This window comes from Trichosurus vulpecula, chromosome 4 (genome assembly GCF_011100635.1).
Source record: "Trichosurus vulpecula isolate mTriVul1 chromosome 4, mTriVul1.pri, whole genome shotgun sequence".
In the NCBI taxonomy this organism is placed as follows: domain Eukaryota; kingdom Metazoa; phylum Chordata; class Mammalia; order Diprotodontia; family Phalangeridae; genus Trichosurus; species Trichosurus vulpecula.
In genome coordinates, this window is record NC_050576.1 from 192,524,459 (window position 1) to 192,534,547 (window position 10,089).

Consider the following 10,089-nt stretch of genomic DNA (forward strand, 5'->3'; position numbering starts at 1 on the left):
CTCTACTTCTCACCTATCCCACATGTCCAACCAATCAGTTGCCCCATTCCACCAACTCTACAATCCAACCATCAGGGCCTACTTGCTGTTCTTCACACATGCCCCATCTTCCAGCTCTGTGCCTTTGCAATGGCTCTTCCTCATGCCTGAAATGTTCTTCCTCCTCACCTCAGCCTCTTGGAATTCCTGGCTTTTTTCAGGACTCAGCTCAAGCTCCACCTTCAGCAGGAGGCCTTCCCAGCCCACTCTCATCTTCATCCCTCCCTTCTCCCCACCCAGAACCAAGCACCTCTGTATGTGTCTTGTATATACCTATATGTTGTACATGTCTCCCCACTAGAATGCGAACTCCTCGAGAGGCAGGCCTGTTTTTGCTTCCCCCCGCCCCCACTATATCGCCAGTGTTAAGCGCTTGGTGAATGCTCGGTAATTGAATGGTTCGTGAATGGGAGAATGGAGAGCCGCGGCTGGTTAGGTTTGGAGGTTGAAACTGGTGGGTTTGATAGGTAGGGTAGAAAGGTTAGAACAGACAGATTAGCGGGAAGAGTTGGGGGGGGCGGTGGACGGAGATGTAGGTGAGGAGGTTGAAAGGGTGGAAAGCGGCAGATGTGGGAATGGGGGTGCGGAGGGATCATGGTGGGGAGGGATCATGGTGGGGAGGGTGTAATGGGATGGGGGGTCAGGAGGGCAGGTCTAGGGGTGGGAAATCATGGGGAGGGGGCGTGGCATAGGATGGAGCGTAAGGTAGGGGCTAGAGAACGAGGATGCACGGGATGGGGGGGTCCTGGAGGGTCCGGGATGGGGGCCTCGGCAATTGGGGAGAGGGACAAGCGAGGATTGGGTGTCTGGGACGGACACTTTCTCTGGCGACGCTGGGACCCGGTTTGAGCTCCCTCCATCCCCCGACCAAAGCCCCATTCGGACCCCAGACTCACCTCAGGGGTAGATGAAGAGCACGAGAACTGCCTCCACACTCTAACCCTTTCGTCTCTGCCCGGAAACTACAGCCTCTCGGCCAGAGATAACAGGAAGCTGCTTTGGCAGCTGATGACGCCATCACGTCGTCCTGGCGTGAGCCCCACCCCCTATCCCGTGCGGCCAATCCCCGGGCGCGAGGGCCGGTGCGGGGTGGGGCCTGTGGCTCGGGAGGCCTCACGTGGAAGTGGCGCCCTCCAGTAGGGTCTGGGACTGTGGGCGGCTTGGTACCCAAGTCATTCGTCAGCACCTCGAATGTACGACCCCGCGGAAAGGGCTCTTCTGGCCCACTCCTGTGGATTGGTTCGGCCCCAGCGGCCGGCTGGAGCCGAAGAGCCCGCCTGGACCTGTTCACGTCCCCTTCCCTTCTCAGGACCTCAGTTTCCTTCTGTTCAAATGACGGGGCTGGACCCACTAACCAACTTTAATTGATGTAATGCTTTAGAAAAGCAGCCCGGTGCGGTGGCTAGGAGTGCTGGCCTCAAAGGTAGGAAGACCTGGGTTCAAGTCCCACCTGTGCCACATACTGGCTATGTGACCCTGGACGAGACACTTAACATTTCAGTATATACATATACACCAAGCGTTTATTAAGCGCCTGCTGTGCTAAGGCCAGGGAGACAAAAGCAAAATAAAACCGAAGGACAGTCACCCTCTCTCACAAGTCCCAGTCAAATGGGGGAGACGGCAAACAAACTATGTACAAAGAAGATACAGACAGGACAAAATGGAGATAATCTTACAGAGAAGGCACTTTTGAGGGTTCTTAACCTTTTCTTGCAATTTAAAAAACCCAACCCTTGTAACAAGCATAGTTAAGTAAAACAAATAGACTCCTTTGGCAGTCTAGTGAAGACTTTGGAACCCTTCTCAGAATAGTGTTTTTAAATGCATAAAATAAAATAGGCATATAAAGGAAACTAATATTGAAATAAAAAGATTTTTAACAAGCAAGTTCATGGACCCCCAAGTTAAGAACCCCTGATATATGTTGATTAAGTTGCAGAGATGATGTTCTCAGGCATTAGTAGAGGGAGTTTGCTCATCCTGGAGTTCCCTGTACCAATGGAATAGCAAAGATCTAGTTCCTATCTTTATCCTTTAAAATTTACCACAAATCTCCATTGACAACCCTGTGAGGATGACAATGTCATGATCCCCATTTTAAGTGACTTGCCCAATGTCACACATCTTTTAATTGCAAGTGACCAGGTGAGCCCAAATCTTTATGACTTTTAGTCTAGTGCTCTTTCTACACTAATGAGAGAAATGATAATTTTAATAACCAATTATTGGAGAGATGCAGGGATTTTTTTTTCCCTTACTATTTCCTCATTCTTTACTAGGTTAAATCCTTTCCTTTCCACATAGGGTATCATGCCCTTACCTGCTGGTGCTCTGTGCAAAAGAATGTAAATTTTGATTGCTGAAACCTCGAAAGAGATCTTGGGGTTTACTGGCTAGATTTCTTTCTTATGGATGATGCCTTAAACCCAAATCACTCTGGCTCTCATTGATTGGCTAACAATAGATCCTAGCCCAAGCCCTGATTGCTCAGAGTGAATGTAAATAGCAATTGTTTCTGTTTTGCCCAGAAACCCTGAGGGTATTCCCCTTCTACATATATACATACTATACACACATATGTATGTGTGTATGTATACATACATACACACACAGACACACACACATATGTTTTTTTGAACTAGGGAAAAGAGGCCATTCTTTGCCTCATTTCTTACCTAGCCTTGATCATTGAATGGGCGTTGCCTCAGTCAAATTGAGAACTGGGAAAGACTTTAGCTTAAAAAGGCCATGGTCTCCCAACTGCATCCTGGCCTGTCTCTAGTAGTCCTGATCTATATCCTGCAGCTGGATCCAGATGGCTCCAGAGGAGCTTTGCACAGACCCCTCTCACTTAAATCCAATTCACTTGCAAGTCATGGTATCACCTTCCTGATGTCATGGTACTCTTTGAGAAAGGAAGGAAGAACACCACCAAATGCACCACCTACCCGCCTAAGTGGTTTTTCTAAAGTATAGGACTGGCTATATGTACCCTACTCAATAAACTTGAGTGGCTTATTTCCTCTACCATCAAATATAAAATGATTCGTTTGGCATTTTAAACCCTTTACAACCTGGCTCCAGCCTACCTTTCCAGCCCTATGACACATGACTTTCTTTCACATACACAAGCAGGCTAACCAAACTGACCACACACAGCACTCCATCTCCTTGTCTTTATACTGGCTCCCCTCCACGTTTGGAAAGTGCCTAATGCTCCCCAGTGTCTCAGAGAATCCCTGGTTTCCTTCAAGGCTCAGCTCAAGCACCACCTACACAAAGCCTTTCCTGGCCACCTCTGGCGGCCAGTGCCTTTTCCCCAAACTATCTTTGTTTTCACATTTACATAGTTCTTTCTGCCCTTTTTTAAAAGTAATTTTTAAAAATTGTGAACTAAACAATCATTGACAAACATTTTGACATACAGAGGACACCAAAGAGGTCTATATTTTATGTCTATTTTGTTCATGTCTATTTTGTGTCTATGTGTATACATACATATATCCACACATACATACACATGTGTGTGCATATAAGCTATGGAAGCCTAAAAACTGCAGTAAGATGTGGGACAGGGCAGCTGGGTGGCACAGCAGATAGAGGACTGGGCCTGGAATTAGGAAGACTCAACATCCTGAGTTCAAATCCAGCCTCAGACACTTACTAGCTATGTGACCCTTAACCTTGTTTGCCTCAGTTCCTCATCTGTAAAATGAGCTGGAGAAATAAATGGCAAACCATTCTAGTATCTCTGCCAGGAAAACTCCAAATAAGGTCACAAAGAATTGGACATGACTGAAAAACGCCTGAACGTTAACTACATATACTTCCTCCAGCTCTGTGTGTATATGTGTGTACGTACTTGTATATTGGTGTGTGTACCTGTGTGCACCCGTGCATGTATAAGCTATTAAAGCTTAAAAACTGCACTAAGCATTGGAACACTCTGCGGGGATACATGCTGTGTCTTTCTTGCCGAGATTGTGAAGTCCTGTCAGGACCAGAATGGTTTTGTTATACCAGAAGCGAGTGAGACACACCACAGAGTATAAGTTTTGAATGGAGAAGTTTATTAGCCGGCGGTCATTCGGGGAAAAATTCCCAAATCAAATGACCACGTTTAAAGGGAGAGGGTAGTTTTTATAGAGAATACAGGATTCAGTGCTTAATTATCTCTTGAAATGTCATTTTGCAGACTCGGCACGCCTGTACCTTTTATGACCATGATCAAAGGAAACTCCTTAATAGATTGTAGATACAACATATCAGACAGCTGACTAAGTGTCAACTGAATTACAACCCAGAATCTCTGTGTCCAGTTTGCCATACATCCCACAACATGACTCATGAGATAAGAGCTAGGAACAGTCACATAATTCAAAAGAATATCTGGGGCTAAGGCTTTCATCCTTCAAGGCCATAGGCAGACTGAGGGATGCTCCAGCTGGCTTTGTTGAGACAAGAGACAGAGTTGTCTCTCAGCCCACTCAGACAAAGGAAGATCGTTAGGCTTTCCTGGTAATTAGCTTACATTCCTTGGAAATGTCTTAGGGGCCCAGGACACTCGCCAAACGGCAGGAACTCAGTCTGTTTTTTATGCAGACTGGGGTTTGCAGTTAGGGGCTGGGGGCAGGGTTTTTCTAGCAATAGCTGGCTACTCAAGTATCACAGTTTCAGTGTTTAATTTGTTGTTGTCCAGCCATGTATCAGTTGTGTCTGACTCTTCATGACCCCATATGAGGTTTTCTTGGCAGAGATACTGAAGATGTGTGCCATTTCCTTCTCCAGCTCATTTTACAGATGAGGGTCTGTACAGGGTCACACAGCCAGTAAGTGTCTGAGGCTGGATTTGAACTCAGGAAGTTGAATCTTCCTAACTCCAGGCCCAGTCCTCTATCCACTGTGCTACCTAGCTGCCCTATTCCATGTCTTAGTACTGTTTTTAAGCTTCCTTCACCACAGCCTTTTCTATTTATGCATGGTTTAAGTAGTCTTTTCTCTTTCCATGGTCAGAAATGTCAAAGAAGTGTTAAAAAGAGGTTACAAACTGCTTACCTATTTTTTTTTCTTTCCTTACTCTGGGATTACTTACAAACTAGCTGCCTTCATTGTTCTAGAACAATGAAGCTATTAATCTTGCCATTTACTTTTAAAACTTTTGTAAAATCTAATCCTTATTTTTCCTTAAAACAAATTCTACAGAGTGGTACCCCAAAACTTAGTAAGATATTTCAGAAGGGAATAAGTTCCTGGAATTGCCCCAAGGTCCCAGGAGTTCTCCCCTACAATCTTAAAATGATAAATCTTGAAACTCCTTAATCTGCTAAAATGTTTTAAGTAGTTCCACAAACTTTGATTATCTGACTTTATTTCTCTTAATTCCAACATAACCAAAACTGAAATGACAGAAAAAAATATCTTGCAGATTTTTTTCTTTTTCTCTTTTCTTATAACTTAATCTCCTGTAGAAAGCCTAAAGTGGGAGTTTGTCCTGCTTACTGGGACAGTTGCTTCAACTATGAAAGTTCATTAATCTTTCCCAATGTTCTAAACTTTCTGGCACAGCCCTTAGAAGTTTTTCTGGCTGGCTGCATCTTAAATCTTTCAAGGTTATAGAATCTAGCTCACAACACAGAAGTGACACAGACATTTTACATTTTACAAAGACACAAACACAATGGCAAGACAGATACAAACAAACAGATAGTTTTAACAAAGTGCGTAATTACAATTCTAATTTTACAGAGGCACAGCTACCAAAGTGTGAAGTTTAAAAACAGCAGAGGCACACAGAGAGGCCAATTAAAAGAGGTATACAGTTTAAGAAAGGATATTCTTACCAGAGTGAACCAAGATGAACTGGGTCACTGGAGGGGCCCTGGAGTTTTCCTCACAAAGGATGGCGAGATCAACCAAGATGGGAACTTGGAGGATTGGAGCAAGGACAAGGACAGAGGACTCACGAGATTTGGGTGGGGGAGCAGGGGGAAGGGGAGTGTAGGAGGTAGGTTCAGACTCTGGAGAAATAAATCTCTGGTAGCACCTAGTCCATTACCACTGGTACTGGAGAGTCCAATGATCCAGTTCCATGTCCAATCCCACTTCTGACACCAATTAATGTCAACTAGACTGAACCAGACTCTAACCTGTGGATGGCCAGAGCCAAACAGAGCAGGCTAGAGACAGGGGAGTCAGGAATCAAACAGAAGTTTAATTTCAAAGTAAAGGAAACAGCTTGCAAGGAAGGACACATGTGCTGGGGCCCCACCAGGACCAGAGGCTACATGGGGAGATCTCAATACACATACTGATGGCTATGCAGTGAGCTGTAGCCCTGCCAATGAGGGGTAACAGTAACAATGAGACAAGTTGGATTCATAGCAGGGCTTCATGACTGGAACATGGACACAGCAGGTGCTTGTCCAAGCTCAGAAAATACCTGGTGCTGGTCAAAGCAATACAATAATTGTATGATTTCGCCAGAGGGTGAGCTCATCCAGACGGTGAGCTGAAAGGATTGTTGTGATGCCAAGCTCAGGGCACAGCTTACTTACTGGGCCTTAGCTCTGGAAAACGGGGTGTCTCCTAATATCTTGACAATATGTAATATATAACAATGTAATATTCATTCTTTTAATTAATTGTTAATGAATCAGAGTTGATTGTCACCTATTGGGAATACCCACTCTTCCAAGGGCATAAACACATCAAGAAGACACCATGATCAGTCTTTGGTTCACATGAGATGACCAAATGACCAATCATTTTATAAATTATCCACTAGCAATAATTAATAAAATAATTAATTGCCCAGAAACTATGTCTCTTGAAGTTTTTATATATCACACTACCTCTTTAAGGGCTCTTTAGCTCTAATAATATTCTGTGATTCTGTCTTGAAAGCTAAGAAGCTAATCTGTGTGACTTGTTGTAGAACATTAAATTTAACAGCTAAAATAGTATATCCAAGGGAATCCAGAGGGTAGGGGTAGATGCTATTTGACTGTAAATATGGAAGCCCAGTTTGTTGGAAAGAGTATTAAGAGCTCAATCCTTTTCAAAAGCTCTGAACCTGACTGCAAGGGTTGGATAATACCCCCTCTTTTGTGTCTGTTGATAAAAATCAATCCTTTTAGTTACCCATAGAAAACCTGGGCAGGAAGTTTGATTACTATAGAAACTTCCTCTTTTCAAGGAACTAGCTCAAAATGAGAAGACTAAAAAACACCTATAAGTGAAATCAACACCAACTGATCCAGTAAACATCACAGCTTTCCGCAGCCACACATAGCACTTCTAGCTGAATATAGGAGTCTTATAAATGCCATGGATGAGAAAATGTGGCTTGATTCTGTGTGCTTTATTCCCAATACTGGAAGGAAAAAACAAATAGAAATACAAGTCCTAATCATAGCGTAGTCCATAGATGAAAACCAGCTCATTTTTACTAGCAGAAACTTTTATCAGCCGTGTCTATGGTCCATTTATTAGTGTCTTTGCAAAAGGGAAGACAGAGTCTCAGGAGAGCAGTGCCTAGATTCTATTTATAAAACCCACAAATGATTGCTTTTTGGACTATAATTTCTAAAGCATCCTAGAACTAATATGGCTGGCACTAGACCATTAATTTATCTTGACTGAGGCGGTGAAGAAGAGGTGAAGACCACTAGTAATTAACATTCCTTATCTTGACAACTGGAAGGACTGATATTTTTACTTGCATAGTGTTGTTTGTCCTACATTTTCAAGAAGAACCAATGACATCATAGGGTGGTGTCTTGATTTGCTCATGAATTGGATTTAAATGAGATAAATTTGCAAAAGGTGTCAGTCTTTCTCTTCCTAAGTCATCAAAGTCCAGTGGCAAGACAAAAAGTTAGAATGACTGGCTGGCGATGGCCTGAGATGCAGTATATGACTTTGATGTCTTCTATGTCAGACTGAGCTCTAGCTGCTCTACATCACCTGCTTAAGCCACCTTCATGGCCTGTTATAAAAAATAGTTTGTATCTATCTGCTCTGCCAGGGAAGTCTTTATATGCTTGAGTTAGACATCCTCTTAACCCACCAATGGGTCTAGACCTGTCAGTTACCCTCACCCTGGTTTAGCTTGTCTGCCAGGATGATTTATAGGGGTGTGGCTGCTGCAAATACTGCAGCTTCTCAGAGTCACAGGTGAGAGTTGGGTAGCAGGTGGACACCAAAGGTGGATGAACAATCCTGAAAAGGGCTTGGCAAGCTGTATCAGTAAGGCAATGATAACAACGTAGATGATAATTGTCAGTATGCCTATGTAGTTCTGTATTGCAAAGTATACGAGACTCTCCACATAGAAGGTAGAAAAAGTAAACCATTTATGCAGATGCCAGGGAACCATATCCCACAAGCCATTTATCTAATCTATCAGAGCAGTAAAACATTCAATACACAATATCACAACATGGAGCCTTGCCATCCCAAAATCTCTCCAACCCCCTGCTGGGGTCTTCCCAAAAACAAACTCACAGTACAGCTAAGTCAGCCTGTTCAGCTCCGACTATCATGACAGCAGCCATTAGCAGCCATAACTGCTCTCTCTCCCCCCCCCCCCTCTCTCTCTCTGAATTTCCTGTGACATAAATTCCTTTTCCTGTCAGGAAGCTCCTCCTACCACGTGTGACTTAGGCTTCCTGTGACATAAGCAGGTCACATGGCCTATTAATGGGTGGGAAAGATCTTTAAATCTAAATTGCTATTACATTTGGCCCCAAGATCTTTCATATCTATTATATAGGGCAGTGGGATTTCTGGGACAACTGGTGTCAACAGAACTTTACACAACAATATAACAGGAATAACACAAAATAAGCATATAAAACGTCATCATTCCCCCCTTCAACAAATGGGGCTCAAAATCTTGGCATAAGGGGCAAAGGTCTCGTCCTCCAAAGCTTCTTCCTGCTGAAAATGGACATAGAACTGTCCCTGCCCCAAGAGATTAAGAGTCCTATTTAAGAGGTCAGTTCTTTAAGAAGCTGGCATCTGGAACTTGGTTGATGCCTGGTCCATCACAGTTGTGGACAGGTCCAGAGATGACATATCACAATCATGGATAGGTCCAGAGGTGACATCTGAACACATCAGAGGGTGACATCTGACTTAAGCGATCAGGCATCTACAGGTGGATGGTACTAAGCCTGCAGAAAACAAATCTCACAAATGAATTTAATAGACAAAAGTCCAAAAAAGAAACAAAGAGACTATCCTAGCCTCACTTGTGATAGAATACATGAGTCAAGGGTACAATTTCATAATTGTTTTCCCCTGGGTAAACCACTGTTACAGTGTTTTCTTTACCATGTGCTATAATTTCTGTAGCCTTTGGAACATCGTCTGGCTTCTGCTTTACCCACACTTTAGCTCCCAATTTTATTCTATCAGTAGAACCAAATCCTTCCTTTCCTCTGATAGTTATTTTGGAAGGAGGGTTAGTTTTCACAAGAGGTATTGTTTCACAAGGAATAATAATCAATTGAACTATTCTATCATTTTTACACAACTGTATAGGTACTTAACCCAAATTCTGGGGTGTCACAATAATTTCTCCTTGATAACTAGAATCTATCACTCCAGCCAATAGATGTATTCCCTGAGCTGCTAATCCTGGTTTAGGTAATATTCATCCATAATGATTCTTAGGGATTCTCATACATATCCCAGTAGAGAATTTTCATATCTCTTTTCTATTCAACCAAAAGTTCTCTAAACAAAGTAAATCATAACCTGCCAAACCAGGTATTCCTGGATATGGTGGTGGGACATCTTCCCTCACAATCCAATATTCAATATTTTGGATCTTAGGTGTCTAATGTATTCTAATTTGCAGATTTGGGGTCATCATTTTGGCTAGAGGTGTACTTCCGCCTAATGGCCTATTATTCAAATTATGTAAAGCAGTGAACAAATTATCCTTCCAATGTTGATACAAATTATTAGAACTTAACTTTCTTAACTGTTCTTTCAACAATTCATTCAACATTCATTCTTTCTGTCAATCCAGGTGCTTGT

General features: G+C 43.0%; 1 protein-coding gene across 1 annotated transcript in view; it reads right to left on the minus strand.

Moving 5' to 3' along the window:
* The window catches only part of PLEKHM1 (pleckstrin homology and RUN domain containing M1), a 40,686-nt gene extending 39,647 nt beyond the window's left edge, over positions 1–1,039 (minus strand). Inside the window, exon 1 of the mRNA XM_036756263.1 lies at positions 936–1,039. The gene's annotated coding sequence lies outside the window, so the exon portion shown is untranslated. The remainder of the gene's footprint in view (positions 1–935) is intronic.
* Positions 1,040–10,089: the final 9,050 nt, after the last annotated feature.